This window comes from Zalophus californianus, chromosome 14, assembly GCF_009762305.2.
Source record: "Zalophus californianus isolate mZalCal1 chromosome 14, mZalCal1.pri.v2, whole genome shotgun sequence".
NCBI classification, from domain to species: domain Eukaryota; kingdom Metazoa; phylum Chordata; class Mammalia; order Carnivora; family Otariidae; genus Zalophus; species Zalophus californianus.
This window is the reverse complement of record NC_045608.1, coordinates 11,838,872-11,856,650: the sequence shown is the minus strand read 5'-3', so window position 1 is coordinate 11,856,650 and position 17,779 is coordinate 11,838,872. Positions and strand designations below refer to the sequence as shown.

General features: G+C 47.6%; 1 long non-coding RNA gene across 11 annotated transcripts in view; it reads right to left on the bottom strand.

Moving 5' to 3' along the window:
- LOC113913015 overlaps nt 1-6,454 on the bottom strand; it is a 124,965-nt gene extending 118,511 nt beyond the window's left edge. For 9 of the 11 annotated variants that reach the window (XR_003517067.2, XR_003517059.2, XR_003517060.2 and 6 more), the window contains exons 1-4: nt 5,310-6,374; nt 1,599-1,783; nt 1,220-1,268; nt 336-426 (exon numbers count right to left, since the gene is read on the bottom strand). This is a non-coding gene — a long non-coding RNA (uncharacterized LOC113913015). The other 2 variants (XR_003517062.2, XR_003517069.2) reach the window with 2 other exon arrangements.
- Nucleotides 6,455-17,779: the final 11,325 nt, after the last annotated feature.

The following is a 17,779-nucleotide window of genomic DNA, read 5'->3' as shown; positions in this document are numbered from 1 at the left end:
TGAGCCAGACCTGTCCAGCCAAGCTATGCCAATGCCTGACCCACAGAATCATGTCAGATCATAGAACCTTACTGTCATTTTAAGGCCTTAAGTTAAGGATAATTTGTCACACAGCAGTAGCTACCTGATACAATGCCCAGAGTTAAGGTAGAAAAATAAAACAGGGTGGCTTAACCTTATGTGTGTGGGAAAGAAAAGCAGGTGGAAAAGACTGAGGGCCTGCCAAAGGCCAACCCATGGAAAGCCTTGCAAGCCCCATGAAGAAGCTTGGATTTTACTTTAAGTGCACTGGGAAGTTATCAAAGGGTTTTTCGTAAGGGAATAACATGACCTACCTTTACAGTCTCAAGATCTTCTGAAAATTGATAGGAGAGGAGCAGGAAATCACAAGGAGGCTTGCAGTCTCCAGGTAGGCAAAGAGGGTGGCTGTCAAGTTGGAAAGAAGATGGCTTACCGGAGGCAGAGCTCGAAGGCCAGCTCGACTGAATCAGGTGAGAATTTGGATTACAGCAGACAGAGCAGGAGAGAAGCAGTCAATATTTGGGGTCTGGGCTCTCCGCAGGAAGTGAGGTCCTTCTTGGGAAATTGCCATACTAGAGAAATAAGTCTCCAAAGGAGAGTGCTAAGAGTTTTGCTTTGAACATCTGAAATATCAGCTCTCATGGAGAGGCCGGTGGGTTGTGGAATGAATTTGTAAGCCCAGCGCAGGAGATGAGGTGGGAGCTCACAATTTAGCATATAGCTGTCACCAAAAGTCATAGAACCACGTGGGGGCATCTAACAGGGACACACTAATGAGAAGAGAACTGGAAAATGCTGAAAGATCTCCCAATGTTGGGAAATCGAGGAGGGCAAGAAGCATCCAAAGGAGACAGAGAGAGGTGGGAGGAAACAGGGTTATGGAGGGAGGTCCTCAAGGCTGACTTGAGAGGAGCACAAGGGAACTTGGGGGCTGATAGAAACAGAAATGCTCTAGATCCTTATCCTGGTGGTAGTGACGTGACTGTATGCATTTATCAAATTCCTAGAACCATACACCAAAAAAGCTGAATTTTGCTGTATATAAAGTATCCCTCAATTTAAAAAAAAAGTTCTGGAGCTATAAGAACATGTGTGCATATGCTAAGAGAAGCGACGCGGTAGGAAGGGAGAAGTTAGTGATGCTTCGGAGAAAAGGTTAAGCGAAAGAAATCATCAGAAGCCCAGTTGTACCCCTTACCTGCCAAGTGACCTTGAGCAAGCCCATCTCTGGACCTCAGTCTCTGTATCTGTAAAACAGGTGTCTTTTCCTTAGAGCTGTTTTTGAAGATTATGAGATGGTGTATGTCAAGTGCTTCCCAGGGTGCCTGGCTTAGGTAAGTGACCTGCAAATCTCAATTCTTCCTTCCTTTCCCCTCCTGAAAAAGCAAGTTCCATCAGGGACGCCCAAACCATCGGATTTGTATTCCAGGCTTAAGAGTTACCAGACTACGGAACAACGGATGAGGCCCAGCCTGACCGCCCCACGGAGTGCCTTCTGAGTGCCCGGCACTGTGCCAACCCCTTTCCACGCACTACCTCATTCATCCACCCCGTCATGCTCGGAGGCCAGTAATTACCGTCACCGCGCCAACCTCAAAGGCTTTGGGCTCTCAGATTCCCGTGATGTGATGTCACGAAGCAAGTCCCAGCTGTCACTTCCAGTCCCCGAGGAGAGGCCACAGATATGCAGTTTGCCCAAGAGACGGCAAGAACCGAAGGATATCCTGGTGGAAGCCGTGGAGTCCTGTCCCTTGGATGGACCCTGCAAAAAGAAACTCCAACAGCTGTCCCCAGTGACCCGTCTGAACCAGAGCTCAGCAGGTTCTCTCTCTGATGTCGCCGGCTGGGCTCATCAGTGGTCAATCAAGAGTGTAGCATCGAGAACCTGTCTGCCTGGGTTCAAAAGCCCAGCTTTGCCATTTACTAGCATGTACGACACTAGAGAAGTTATATACTTTCTCCGGGCCTCATTTTTCCCATCTGTAAAATGGGGACAATGACCACGCCTCTTCAATAGGGCTGACCTAAGGATCAAGTTATTCATATATGTAAGATGCTTAGACCCTGATGGCCAAGGTCATGAGGTGAGCTTGCCTGCTCTTCCCATAATGAGATCCTCTCTGGAATGAAGATTATCCGGGGGAGAGGAGAAGGAAGGAAGGAGGAGGAAAGTGAACTTCCACAGGGCAAGAAACAGGCTGGATATACAGTGTGCGCCGCCTGCATGTGTCAGTGAAGAACGGGGAGATCTGCAGCCTGAAAAACACGCCTGTGGGACAGCAAGCGAGACCCCCTTCTAGATGTGAGAGTGGTCCCAGTGGACTGCTGCCCACGTGCCCTTTTTTGTGCAGGTTTGTCCCTGGTGTTCACACAGTGAGAGCCAGGAGGTACGTCCACAGTTGTCCCCTGCGGGCAACGCAGGGCAGGCTTCCAAGGGAATTGCTCTGGTTGTAGATCGAACATAACTGACTATCAGCAATTTCATAAGGTTCAACCTCATATAATTTTGGAACTAAAAAAAATAATAATAACTCTAAGTGTGTTTGTTATGGTCTGGACTGTGTCCCTCTGCCCCTCCCCGAAATTCCTATGTTAAAGCCCTAATCCCCAGGACCTCAGAATGTGGCTGTATTTGGAGTCAAGATCTTTATTTTTTTTAAGATTTTATTTATTTATTTGACAGAGAGAGAGAGAGAGCACAAGCGGTGGGGGGGGCGAGGGTTGGGGAGGGAGAAGCAGGCTTCCCACTGAGCGGGGAGCCCAATGCAGAATTTGATCCCAGGATCCAGGACCCTGGGATCATGACCTGAGCTGAAGGCAGACACACAACCCACTGAGCCACCCAGGTGCCCCTGGACACAGGGTCTTTAAAGAGGAGATTACGTGAGAGGAGGCCTTTAGAGTGGCCCTATACCAATCTGACTGGTATCCTTAGAGGAGATGAGGACCCACAGAGAGACGCCAGGACACAGGTGCCCAGAAGGATGACCATGTGAAGAGAAACAAGAAGACGGCCACCTGCAAGCCAAGGAGAGAGGTCTCAGAGGAAACTGACCCTGCCAGCACCTTGACCTTGGACCTCCAGCCTCCAGAGGAAGGAAATACCTTTCTGTTGTTCAAGCCACTCTGTTTGTAGCATTTTGTCATGGCAACCCGAGCAAACGAATACAATTATTTTTTAAGTAAACTGTCCTAAAAAGATGGCTACAGGTCCAGAGTGAATCCAAACGACCGCCTCCCCTCCCTGCACGCCAGCCCGGCTTTCTCGGCTACACAGGGTCTGTCCTCCGTAACAGGAAAAGGAGGAAGAGGAGGAAGAGGAAGGAGGAGAGGCAGGATGGATATGAAAGAGAAGAAAAAAAAAGATCAATCCCTATGTGCTTAATAGGCATCTGGCCCCGACCATTCTAAGTGCTGCAGGTGGACAATCTTATTCAATTCCTATGCGAATCCATCTTACAGATGAGAAGACAGAGTCCCAGGGAGGTGACACCACATCCCCAAAGTCACACAGCCAGTAAATAATAAAAACAACGAATTAAGCAAATACACACTACCTTTAAAATAAGATTCCCGATAAAAAGGGGCTGGAGAATGCCCCGGAGACACACACGCTCCAAATTCCTCTCCAAATGCGACAGCCACACACTTGAGCCCTATCTGGGCGCTGACAGGTGGAGAGAGTGTTTCGTGCAGGATTTGGTGAGCACGCCACAGTTCCAGGAAATTCCCAGTGCACCTACTGAAATGCACCTAACAGTCCCCTTTCTCTGCAGGAGACAGTTTCAAGGTCATGGAATAGGTTCCCAGTGGGAGGCTCATTAAGGGCAGGGGATGGGGCCAAGACTGTGCTGTTTATTCTGCACCTCCCAACCCCCTCCCCAACCCACACACACACATCTGTGCTCCACCTTCTTTGCTCTGCCCACTGTCCATGGAGCCAACCCCTGAAGATTCCTCACCAGACCCCTTGCTCCCTAGCTTCTGATTGGGCTCAGCTTATGGAAGGCACTGGCCGCAGGGAGGGGGTAGGGTGGATTGAGAGATCATGTCAAAGTATCTATCCCCCAGCCCTCCCTGAACATGAGCCTCCATGAGAGTGGCTCTCGCTGGACAGCCTGTCTCTGTGGTTCCAGCCCTCACGGGCTCCATACACCCCCACACCTGACCCCTGCAGCCCAAAGGGTGGTAATGGCTCCCACTGTTGCCGGCCCCAAAGAGCTCCAGCATCTCTTGCTGAGTTCCTTAACCCCACTCACCGCCCTGTAAGTGGCTACTCTTCCTGCTGGAAGAGTCTGAGATGCAGCTGTTTCCTGGCAGGACCCTCCCTGATCTAAAGCTCAAGGTGGAACTAGAAAGAAAAGATCCTAGCTTCTGTCTCTCCAAAACCAGTTTCAGGCCAAGATGAAGTCAAAGAAGAAGAAGATCTAAGCTCTCACATGGCCTCAGACACCACCTCTCTTCCTACAAGCTCAGAGCAATGGATAAAGTCTGACCATTGTATCCAGACAGACCTTGGTTTGAATCCTGACTCCAATCACAGCCCAGCTAGGAGGGATTTCCTGAGCCTCAGTCTGCTCATCTGCACAATGGGCTCTGTACCTCCCAGGGTTGTTGCGTGGACAGGACAATGGATGGAAAGCAATCACAAAGCACCTGGACCCATTAGATGCTCAGTAAATTCTGGTTCCCTTCCTCTTTCCTCACTTCCTTCTTCCTTTACCTAAATTCTGTCCTTAATAAGTAAGAAGGCAAGAAAAAAATAGTCATCACATCAATACATTCAGATTGCTTAGTGACTCTCAAAGAACGTTCATGGTTCTTATTTCATTCCTTCAGGCAAGTTGAAACTCTTACAGGTGAAAGGACCTAGCTTTCAAATGTCTCCAGCCAACTGGATCAAGAGAAGAAGCCATCAGCATGTGGATCAAAAAGCAAGAAAAATCAGGGTTTCTAGAAACAAGAAAACCTCAGTTATTCACTGTATCAATTACCGATTGCTCTAAAATGAACCACCCCAAAAGTAATGGCTTCAATAAACCATAAGTTTAGGGGTACGTGGGTGGCAGAGTCGGTTGAGCATCCAACCCTTGGCATTGGCTCAGGTCACGATCTCAGAGTCGTGAGATTGAGCCCCGCACCAGGCTCCATGTTGGGCGTGGTACCTGCTTAAGATCCTCTCTCCACCAACACTCGTGCTCTCTCTTTCTCTCTCTCTAAAAATTAAATTAAATAAAAATAAGATACTGTTAAAAAAAAAAACAACGTAAATTTAATCTGAGACTTACCTTCCTCTGAAGGTCAGGAGGTCTTCATCACAGTGTCTCGTATCGACAACATGACCAGGTTCAACTTACAAACTAACTCAAATCCACTCTCATCATCACACAACGAACCTCGTATTTCTCCGTAAGTTGGTGGGAGGTGAAACTTCCAAACACACTCCGAGTCAGGAACCATAGAGTCCACTGTACCCAGCTCTCTTAATTTGTAGGTCAGGAAACCATGGTCCAGAGAGATTGAGTGACTTTCCTCAGATCAAACAGGAGAGCACAGGAAGAAGAGATTGAGCCCAGGCCCCACGCCCGATCTCTTCCTCTCCTCCCTTTAAACGTTTGCTCTCCAGGAAGTCGCAGTTCTGACCCTGTGCCTCCCACCAGAGGTGCCTCAGTTTCCCCCACCTGGCTAATAAAGTCGGTCATTACCAACCCCCCACCATTCCCCCCAGGTATGCTGCGAACACTGATGAGTTAATGCGCAGAACCACGAATGAGATATAATTACAGAGAATTACCATCCACGCCTTCTGGGAAGAATTTTGTCAGGGAGTAGGGAAATAAATTATATGCTGTGGTTCTCCCTTCCCCACGGGCTGCTTAACTCTCCCAGAGAACGTTCCCCAGTGATTGAGGTGTTGGAGCCCCTTGGCCGGCCCAGCCTCCCACAATCCGGGGCTCCCTCTGTCTCCAGAGACTTCCCAGGCCGCTCCCAGCCTGGAAACCCATCTCTGGGATCTTGTTCTTCTCAGGATGGGTCCAAAGCCCTGGTTTCCAGGCCACAGGGGACCCTGGCCACGCTCAGCCCTAGCCCCAGGTGAGCAGGTTTCTAAGAGCTAACCCTCCTCCACGGAATTCCTGGGCAAATACCATTCAGGCTGCCGGATTTATTGCCTTTTAACGTCTCCCGTGTGGTTCCATTAGCTTCCCCTCTGATACGTCTATCTTTTCCATCTGACTTCTCCTCGCCCATACTCCATAACCCCAGGTTACATATTTTCCCATTAGCTCCTGCACTGAGGTCTGGGCATAAAAAGTCACCGGACTCCCCCACCACCCCCACCACCCCCGCATCAAAATATTTACTTAGATCTTCCTTATCTTTTCCTGAGCATCTCTCCACGTCTCTCATTTTCTCCTGCAGCTGCCAGTCTCCCCTCTCCTGCTTCGGAGAATTTCTCGATAGAGCTGTAGTTGCTTGTTAAATTGACCTCTAACTTGGTTGACTCATCAGCCCCGCCCCCTGCCAGGAACCCCTTTCTTTTATTTCTGTGTAGTCAATGCCTGCCCGGATCTACTGTCCCTAGCCTGGCTCCCACAGCCGGCCATGGCCCCGGCCCCACAGTCTTTCCCCATCTCCCTTCCCTGAAGGACGACATCCTGACTGCTAAGCCCGGCAGTCCAGAGGCTCCTGGCAGAACTGTCTGACGGCTCAGACACACCAGAGTCTGCAGCCAGGCTGGCCCTGGCACCTCCTCACCTTGTGACCTTGGGTAAGTTACTCAACCTCTCTGTGCTTCGCTTTCCTGATCTGTAAACTAGCGAGGCAACAGCACCAACTTCCTTGGTGGTGGAGATGGGTGAGGCCAGGATTAGACTCATAATATGTGTCAAGTGTTTAACACAACACAGGGTAAGTGCTGGATAAATATTAACCCTCATTATTTGCCAGCCAGCCAGGCACTCAGGTCCTGACCCTCCCTGGCTCGTACCATCAAGCAACTTGCCATCCCCTAAATACTGTCATGCTCCTGTCCATGCTTCTGGGTGTTTCTTTGTGCCATCCCCTCTGTCCTGAATATCTCCCCTCCCTGCCACATACCATTTGGTGGATTCGACTCATCTGTGTGGCCCCGTTCAAAAGTCCTCTCCTCCATGAAGCCTCCCTAAATGCCCCTGGAGCTAGTCATTCACTCCCCTTCAAGATTCTGCAGCTGTAACAGGCTGTAGCCCTTTTCATGCCTTAAGACTCAGCCCAAGGAGGGGCACCTGGGTGGCGCAGTCGGTTGGGCCGCTGACTCTTGGTTTTGGCTCAGGTCGTGATCTTGGGGCCGTGGGGGCTTCAGGGTCAAGTCCAGTTTGGGGTTTGTCGCTCAGTGCAGAATCTGCTTGGGATCCTCTCTCCCTCTCCCTATTCCCCTCCACCCCCCTCTCCCTCTCTCTCTAAAATAAATAAATAAATCTTTAAAAAAAAAAAAAGAAAAAAGAAAAGAAAAGGACTCAGCCTAAAGATCACCCACTCTAGAAGTCTCCCCTGGCATTATGTGGAGACTCTAAGGGCCTGGTGTGTCCTTGAATGAGTCAATGATGACTGCAGCCAACCCAAACTTACTTTGTTCTCAACCTGAATCCAGTCACCTTTGTCGACATGCTGTTGTGTACCGATGTTTCTTTATTTGTGTCACGTTTTTATTCTCTCTTTCCATACTGGTCTTTCAGACCCTAAAAGCTGTTCATCTTAGACTCAGAATATCTTTGACCTGGAGAAATTGCACTCGACCCATTGATCCATTCATTGATCCATTCCACAAACAATATTGAGTGTCCACTACGTGTCTGGAGAGGTAGTGTTCTAGGCCCTGGGGATACATATCTGAACCACCCAGAAGGTTCCTGACCACACAGGGCTTTAGGGAGGAAGACAGGTAACAACTGAATGATCACCTAAAGGTACAACTTTGATAAGGGCCATGAAGGAAAGACAAGGTGCTGTAGAGGGTGTGTAATTGGGGTTCACACCTACTCGGAAGGGCCAGGAAAGGCTTCTCAAGGGAAGTAAGCTTTGAGCTAAGCTCTGAAGCATGAATAGGAGTCACTCAGGTGACGAGGATGCAGCATCCTGGGCCCTGTGGTAGAGCAAGTAGGGCAAGAATGAGTACGAAAAAAAAAATCAGGGTGTCTTGTAACAGTCAGCTACTGCTGTGAAACAAGCAAGCACCTAGCCTTGGTGGCAATAAGAAGAAGCATTCGTTTCTCCCATGTTCCCAGGTTGGTGGAACTTGGCAGGGTTCAGCTAGGCTTCTGTGCTTCAAGCTGTGGATCTGATAGGGCTTAGCTCCCAGAGGCAAATCAAAGTCCAGCCTGCTCCGTGTGTATTGGTTCCAGGTGGGACCCAGGCTGCAGCGACCACGGCTATTCAAGGAAACCTCAATGGATAGTAGCAGAGGCATGAAAGGACCAGCAGAAATATGGCATATCTCTGAAGGCCTGGGGTCGGAACTGGCCACTGTCATTTCTGCCCACTTTTGAGTGGCCAAAGCAGGTCATCTGACCTAGCCCAAAGCCAAAGGTCAGGGAAGTTACCTGACTCTCAAGTGAGAGGAACTTCCAAGGCACCAGGCAAAGTGCACGGATACACGGGTGTGAAGGTATGGGTTCCATCATTGCATCCACCACAGGCAAGAGCAGAGAAAAATGACCAAGGACTTGAGGCAGATTGAATCAGAGAAGAGGGCAGAACTGGACCCTGCAGAGCCTCGAAATTCCATTTAAAACGTGTGGTCTCTCCCTGAAGAGCAATGGGAAGCTACGGAAGATATATAGCGTGGTGGCGAATAATGATTCGATCTGGGTTCTAAAATCATCCTCTGGGTGCTCCTAGGGGAGCACACTGAAATACTAAGTAAGAAATACTAAAAATAGGGCACCAGGGTGGCTCAGTTGGTTAAGCGACTGCCTTCGGCTCAGGTCATGATCCTGGAGTCCCGGGGTCGAGTCCCACATCGGGCTCCCTGCTCGGCAGGGAGTCTGCTTCTCCCTCTGACCCTCTTCCCTCTCGTGCTCTCTATCTCTCATTCTCTCTCTCTCAAATAAATAAATAAAATCTTTAAAAAAATAAAAAAGAAATACTAAAAATAATAAAAAATCCCACATGCCCTATAGCTCCAATTCTGCATGTATTTTCAATGTGTGGGGGTGTGTGAGTGTTTAGGCTTTTGCACATTTATATGTCCAGTCCTTCCTTGGAGAATGTGCTGCCCTAGGATTTATCTTTCCACGCATCTGAAGAGCAGCTTATCTGTACACCAACTGGAATAACCATTCTATTGCTCCATCTCTGGAGCTCCCAGAATTTCACACTTTTCCAACATGGGGAACAAGAAGATTTCCATATGCTTGACAAATGTCAGTGGATTTCACTCTAGGAGCTGCTTCCCTTATATCACTGTGACTTCCATCATAACAATCCAGCTTCCAAACATTCTGTACTTTAAAGTTTTGCCGAGGATTTTATCCACGGGCCCCAGGAGATCGAGCAGGAAGCTTCAGCCCCTGGATAGGTACTATAAGGGATGGAGAGGTTGTCTGGCTGGCTTTGTTCGCAATGTTGGGAATCGATGAGTCGAAAGCCAGTTGTTTGCACTCAAAACCCACGCTGGTTTGTCCACCCGCTTGCCTGTCCTAAAACTCCAAATCAGCAAATCCAGCTGATGCTCTGTTTTCTAGAATTCTTTGACCAGTGGGGACAGTGACTACCCAAGAGGTATGTTCAGAATCGCGTCCTGGAGCTCCTCCAAACACCATTGAAACTCCTTTGCCTGCAAACATTCCTGAAAGTCCCTGGCTTCCCTCAGTCAAGGGAAACATCTATCTTAAGGGTAATCAGCCAGAAAAACCTGTTTGCCAGCAAAATTTCACTAGCTTTCACAAAGACACAGAAAGAGGGGGGCCATGCGCCGTGAACAGCCATCAGCCTGAGGAGCAAGGACTCCAGACTGACATTTTTTCCACGACCATGAAACCAAGGATGAGCTCTATGGCTCAGGTCTGCACTAGGCCACCATGGGGGAGAGAAAGGAGCATGCTTAGTTGCTTTAGTGGAACACAAGAAACAAGGCCAACACAGCAGGACTGTTGGAGTTTGCAAAGCTGGGGTGAAAATTCAAGCCGCTTCTCTCTTGTCAGCCTTTTTGATTGGGTGGGGAAGATTTACTGCTAGCCTCGCCTGACAGCCTTTTACAGCCATTGCAAATGGATTTGAGACAGCAGAGTAGTGCGCTGGCCTGACCACGGAGGGACCGTGGAAGGCTCATTTTAAGACCCATCCAACATCACGGGCACCTTAAAGTGGCACTCCTTGCCAGAAAAGAGCACGGAGGACTCAGCTGGAACCTTCGAAGGCCAAGGCTCTTAAACACATGGCCAAATTGCTGAGGGTTTCAAGACGTAAATGTTTTCAGCACACTTGCTCAGCCTGGCAGTTTCTGTCCATTTAGCAAGATCTGCTTGCAGTGTAGGCAAAAGTCTTGAGGTCCAGTTGATGGGGTAGTGCATTTATTATTGATAAAGGCCAAGGAAAAAATGGCTTGTGTCTGGGTAACACCTGGCCCAACAGACTTACTGTTTATGTGGTGGATGTTTGTGATTTATCCCTAGCTGCCATTTTGTACCCACTTTGTCTGACTTAGTCTCTCTTTTTCTCTAGGGATAATTCCTTAAATGTCAAATTCAATATGAATTATTCAAAATATATTCCCCGTATATAAATTCACAATAAAAAATCATCCTTCATATAAAACGTAATACACTCTGGCATGAATAATGTATTTCAGAAAATAAAAGAAACTAACGCAGCAGTGAAACTATATGTGTATGTGTAGAAACATACACCCATACGTATCTGTAAATATTTTACATACATTATATATAATATATATAAACAGATAGCATATAGTCTATATACATTATATATAATATATGCAGATAGTATATATATTATACACTACATATATACTGTATATCAATATAACTAGAAGGATACATATATATTAATGTATATATTAACATAACTAGAAAGAAACACCTTGAGGTCAGTGATAGTTTATGAGGAACGGAAGTGGGAAAGACATGAGAATTACTTTTCTTTTTTTTTTAAGATTTTATTTATTTGACAGAGAGAGACACGGCGAGAGAGGGAACACAAGCAGGGGGAGTGGGAGAGGGAGACGCAGGCTTCCCGCGGGGCAGGGAGCCCGATGCGGGGCTCGATCCCAGGACCCAGAGATCATGACCTGAGCCGAAGGCAGACGCTTAACCGACTGAGCCACCCAGGTGCCCTGAGGATTACTTTTCATTTACCATTTTGTACCTCTTAGATTTGATACCCTTGTACATATTATAACCTACTGAAGAGGAAACAGTATTTTTGTTTAACTATATGCCTGGGGTGGGGGGAGGAAGAAGGAAAGTGATCATTATCAGAATTGTGACCAAGCTTTTCTGTAGATTCCAGATTTACGCCGTGAGTGTGTTGATTTTCTAAATTTATTTATTTTTTTTTTGTTTTTAGGGGGGTTTTTTTTTGTTGACTTTTTTCCATCAGAAAAAAATACATGCTTATTTGCCTCTTTATCGATGGCAAATGCACGCGTATGTGGTGCAATTCCAAATAGTTTGTAGTTGAAAGTAGGTTCACCTCCAGCTCAGGTTTCCAAGTTCAGCTCCCCATAGGAAACCAGTATCTCCAGATACATATTTATGTGAAAATAACAGTTTGGGTTTTTTTCCCCCCAGAGCATGGGTCTAGAGTGTGATCTTGGGAAATACAGTGATCAAACAGATAGAGGAAAAGGGGTGTGCATGTGAGGTGGGCAGGAAGAGAAAAGAAGGAGGACATTATACCTTAATATATACCCTAAATACTTCAAGGGAGTGCAGACCCCGGGGCCAGCCCCATGCCCAGCTCTGTGGGGATCACCCCCGCCCCGGCACTCCCTACCTCTCCAGGCTTTGCCCCCCACCCCACGTTGCTCTGGAGCCCAGGACAAAGGCAAGCTGACCTGGTCCCAGGCGACTGCGGGTGGGCGGCAGGTGGGGAAGGCACGGGGAGGTTTCTGAGAAGGGAACCTCAGACTGAGCAGCCCACACTGTCCTCCTGCTGTTGTGTTTTTTGTTCTTCCCCCTCTATAAACAAGTGATTAATGCCTTGCAAAGAGGCACAGACACACCTCCCCCGCAGCAAGCGAGCCCTGCCAGATTCCCCAGCCTTAATTCTGCTGTTAACACTCCTCAGGCAGAGGGGTGAAGAGTAAATCCCCTCCTTCACGAAGCAGACTTGCGGGCAATGCGGTTTGTTTAAAGTCTCTCTGCTGAGCGATTGACCTGCCTCCCATTTGCTCAGAGGGAGTGAAGATTTTAAAATTAAAAATTAAACACACACACACACACACACACACACACACACACACACACACCTTCCTCTAACGCAGTTTCCAGTTTGTAAAGCCTAATTGCAGAGGACCCCCCAAAGGGACCCAGCTTTGGCAGAATCTTCCTTTCGTTCTCCAACCTGGCATCAGGGAACGGTGGGGGAGATCAGAAGAATGCACATTGACAGAGTTTCCGCAGGCTCCTTTCTCATTTGGTTGGCAAGAGACATCCTGACTGATTTAAGAAAAATAAAGCTTTTTTTTTACTCTAGTAAAGCGGTACATGCCCCTGGATTAGGCAGACAGACCACCAAACTTGGGAAGAACTTCCATGCACATCTATTATTTATTTATTTATTTATTTATTTATTTTTAAAGATTTTATTTATCTATCTCATGAGAGACAGGGGCAGAGGGAGAAGCAGGCTCCCCGCAGAGCAGAGAGCCTGATGCGGAACTCGATCTCAGGACTCTGGGATCATGACCTGAGCCGAAGGCAGACGCTTAACCGACTGAGCCACCCAGGCGTCCCGCTCATCTATTTTTTTAAAGCTATCCTCTTTAATTTCCTTTTTAGTGCAGTTCAGCAACATATAGTATATAGTCAAGTCAGCAGAAGAGCTATGCAAATTAGAAATGTGAGAATATGTAGATATTGGACGTTCTACTTAAATCTTAGTGTTTCTGTTTGTTCGTTTTTTTAAGTAGGCTCCACACCCAGCGTGGAGCCCAACGTGGGACCCAAACTCACGACCCTGAGATCAAGACCTGAGCTGAGATCAAGAGTCCGACGCTTAGGGGCGCCTGGGTGGCTCAGTTGTTGAGCGTCTGCCTTTGGCTCAGGTCGTGATCCCAGGGTCCTGGGATTGAGTCCCACATCGGGCTCCCTGCTCTGCAGGAAGCCTGCTTCTCCCTCTCCCACTCCTGCCTGTGTTCCTGCTCTCGCTATTTCTCTGTCGAATAAATAAATAAAATCTTTAAAAAAAAAGTCCGACGCTTAACCAACTGAGCCACCAAAGCACCCCTTAAATCTTGGTTTTTAATGATGTGGTGTCCTCCAAAAGAGATTTGGGAGTGTTCCATCAATAAATGGAGAAGAAATGAAAGAAGTGAAATCTCCCCAGCTTGCAAACCCCTAATGACACAGTGGATCCATCCGGAAAATGGTCATCAGAAGCTGCTCATAAATCAAGAAGAACGAGAAGTAACATTATACACCTCCTGAGAGAAGTATACACCGTCATCTATAAAGTGGTCTTGCCAAAGAATCAAGGCTGAACCCTCAAACATCTCTTCCTAACCACAAGGTTGCAGGAAATACAGGGGACAGAGAAACACAGCAAATGGACACCACAAGGATGCAAACGGTAAGAGCCAGAATGATTCCATTATTTCAATTTAAACATTTTTTAAAAAGATTTTATCTGACAGAGAGAGACAGAGGGAACACAAGCAGGGGGAATGGGAGAGGGAGAAGCAGCCTTTCCACCAAGCAGAGAGCCCGACACAGGGCTCCATCCCAGGACCCTGGGACCATGACCTGAGCTGAAGGCAGACACTTAACAACTGAGCCACCCAGGCGCCCTTCAGTTTAAACATTTTTGAAGGGAAAACAGTAAGTGGAAGGTGGGTGTAAGAGATTCATTCTCAAACACAGCGTAGACACCTTGTCCTCATTGTGACGGGAATAAGCCAACTATAATGAAATCATGAAGAAGAGTGGAAACAACCAGAGGACATTGAGTACCAACTGAATAGTTCATAAGAGTGTGCAATCATTGTCTTTTGGGGGTGTGTGTGATAACAGTATTGTGGTTGTGGGTTTTTTAATTCATTAATTCATTATTTCATTATTCATTAATTCATTAATTCATTCTTATGGAGATACATACTTAAGTGTTAACAAATGAAATAATGGGGTATCTGGATTTGCATTAAAATAATCCACTGTAGGGAGAAATGCAACAAGATTAGCCATGAGTTGATCATGATTGAGGCTAGGTGGTGGGTGGTCGCTCAGCTGGTTGAGATTCCGACTCTTGATTTCAGCTCAGGTCATGATCTCAGGGTCATGAGATCGAGTCCCGTGTCAGGCTCTGTGCTCAGTGCAGAGTCGGCTTGTTCCTCTCCCTCTGCTCCTCCTCCTCTCTCTCTCAGATAAATAAATAAAATCTTTAAAAAAAAAAAAGGTTTGGAGACCATTAGCATAGACCATGAAAATCAGCAGACACTTCACCTCAACTCTGGACCAAATGCTGCCAAGTAACAGGTTGGCTGAGAAGCAATGAAGAAATCTATTTCTTAGGCACTAACTCTGTGCCAAGCATTAGAATAAATTCTCTTGGGCGCCTGAGTGGCTCAGTTGGTTGGGCAGCTGCCTTCGGCTCAGGTCATGATCCCGGAGTCCCGGGATCGAGTCCCTCATCGGGCTCCCTGCTTGGCGGGGAGTCTGCTTCTCCCTCTGACCCTCCCCCCTCTCATGTACTCTCTCTCTCTCAAATAAATAGAGAGAGAATGAGAGAGAGAGAGAGAGAGCACACATGAGAGGGGGGAGGGTCAGAGGGAGAAGCAGACTCCCCGCCGAGCAGGGAGCCCGATGTGGGACTCGATCCCGGGATTCCAGGATCATGACCAGAGCCGAAGGCAGTCGCTCAACCAACTGAGCCACCCAGGCCCCCCTAAATAAAAAATCTTAAAAAAAAAAGAATAAATTCTCTTTCATGAGTAATCTTGTCTTTCCTGCTCAGCAATTATGGAAAATTAATATGATTGGTTTGACCATTATATGACCATTTTATAGATAAGGAAACTGAGGCTCAGGGAACCAGAGTGACTTGCCATACGGTGCCAAGACAAGAAAAAGAGCCACTGATGAGCTAGGACATCTAGCTATTAAGTTTTCCTTTGTGACCCTGAACAAGTACTTGTCCTTTTGGGCCTCTGTTTCGCTAGCTATAAGGCTGGGTTAATGATTCATACAAGCAAATTTTACTCTTAGGTGTTCTTCTGCCATTCTTCCATTGCCTTCTCATTTCTTCTGTCTTCCCAGGAATGTGTCACAGGCAGCCTGGTCTGGAAGAAAGGGAACCTGGGTCCTGGGTTCCAGTTCTTGCTCTGCCTTCTGCAATTAGAATGACCTTGAGCAAGTCACTTAACCTCTCCGAGCCTCACCTTCCCCAACCATAAAATAGGGAAGAGAACAGTATCTACCTCTGGGCACTACTAGAATGATCAAGACAGCAGATAGAGAATGCCCGGCTCAGAGTCCAGTTTGGAGAAGGTGTCCCAGTAAGGATGGGTCTCTTGCCCCAGTAAGGATGACGCTTCCCCAGTCATCCCCGAGGCTTGTTCCCACCTCCCCTAGGTCGTGGCTGAAAAGTCACCAGCTCAGTGAGGCCTTCTCTGACCGCCCCTTAAAATTAAACCCCACCAGCCCCCATTCATAACTCCCTGATTGATTGTTTTCCCTCTGACTCATTACCATCAAACATTTATTTTACCTGTTTGTGATCATTCTGTCCCCTACTCAAAGGTCCTTGCAGACCATCATTTTTGTGTTTGGTATTTCATTGGTATCTCCTTAACCTGAGACACACAGTCGGCCCTTGGTAAACATCTGCTGAATGAATGAGTGAGTTAATGAATGCATGAATATGAGATCTGGAACACAAGCAAAGAACAGGGCAGAGGCCTTCCACAAAGTAGTTGGCCCATAAATGTTTTTGTACTTGTTTTGTTGGGACCTTGGAATCCACTGGAATCCACTCTGTTCACTTTTAAGCAACACCCAATTTACCTGAGGGAGTTCTAACCGTTTCCAGCTTTCTTAATTCTGGCTCTCCCTTAAATCATCCTCCACATACCTGTCCCGGTAGCTCAGAGGTCTAGAAGCTGTATTGCACCAAGGACAGTGAGTGCCACTATCCTGGGGCCGTTTGCAACTTCCCTTCCCTGAGCAGATGCTTGACTAAGTGCTTTGTTTAAAGGCAGATAAATGTATCAGCTCCCCCGACTTAATCTTTATGAAGGGATTATCCAATGCTGAGGTAGGACTTGTCCACAGATCCTTTGGGGCAAAAGAGCTGCAGATGTGACTGGTATGATCAGAGAGAAGAAGGCAGGCCAGGATCCTTTATCCAGGTAGGAAAACGGAGGTTTTAGAGGGGCCAGAGTTGCTCAGAACGTTGGGATGGGGATATTGATGGATACTCTCAGGAGAAGCTTCCCTACCCAGGCACAGTTCTCTGAGCCAACATAGCCCCAGGCCAGCCCTCCATCCAGCCTGGGCCCATTGAGAAATATCCCTTGAAATGTTGATCATGGCTTTCCTCTTCTCCTTGCTCAGAGTACCAGCAAGTTGTGCCAGCTTCCAAAGCTGAGCTTGTTTCTCATGGGAACCTTCTTCTGTCCCTACCGAGACCGAGAGCCCAGTTCCTTCCCTGTACACCTCAGGGGTCCTTGCCCTGGTGCCCTCCAACAGACTCCTACAGGAGAGCGGGAGCCCATGGGTCAAACTCAGGGGTCTGTGACCTTGGGATTTCATTCATTTTTCATGCTTCCTCAGCTCAAAGTGAAATGAGGATTTTCTCCCATTATAAATGCAGGTGACCACACCCGGAAGGGTTCGTGGTGATGGCAACTTGGTCACCAGTGAAGCCACAGGTATTTATTGTCATTTCACATGACAGGTGTGATGAGAAATGCTGTCTTGCTCATCCTGACTTCAAAAGTACAGTGCTAGAGCCGTTGCCAGATTGTGTTCTTGAATGCACTCCTAAGGAACATATGTGTTACTCTACTTTGGTGTTTAATATGGCTTCTATTTTAAAATTGTAATTCTATACCTTCTAAAAATCTTATGCTGAGGAGACATCTGTAGGCTTCACCAGGTTGCCCCAGAGGTCCGTGGCCCCACAAGGTGGTGAAGGCCTTCTTGGTGACGGAATAAATGAAGCAAAGGAAGGCTTGACTGTGATGGAGAGAAAGATGGTAGCAGAGCCCAGACACCCGAAATGACCATTAATGCTACTGTGTTATTGAAAAAGCTCCAGGAAAGCACACTGAGAGGTGTTCCCCCAAAACGTCCAAAGGGGTCCACGTGTAGGAGCATAACGTGGCTTTGTATGGCTCTGAATCACAGGGGAAGAAAACAAGTCCCCTCCCCGTCTTCTCCCAGACCCTCCCATTAAGTCCAGTCTTAGGTGGGTGCTAACCCGGCTTGAACGCCCCTTCGAATGGCAGCCCTGCATCATCATGGAGGAGACTGCGGGCCTCCGTCTCCTGAGACCCTGGAACATTGCTTTGTTTTCACTGCTTATCACGGTCCGGTTCCCT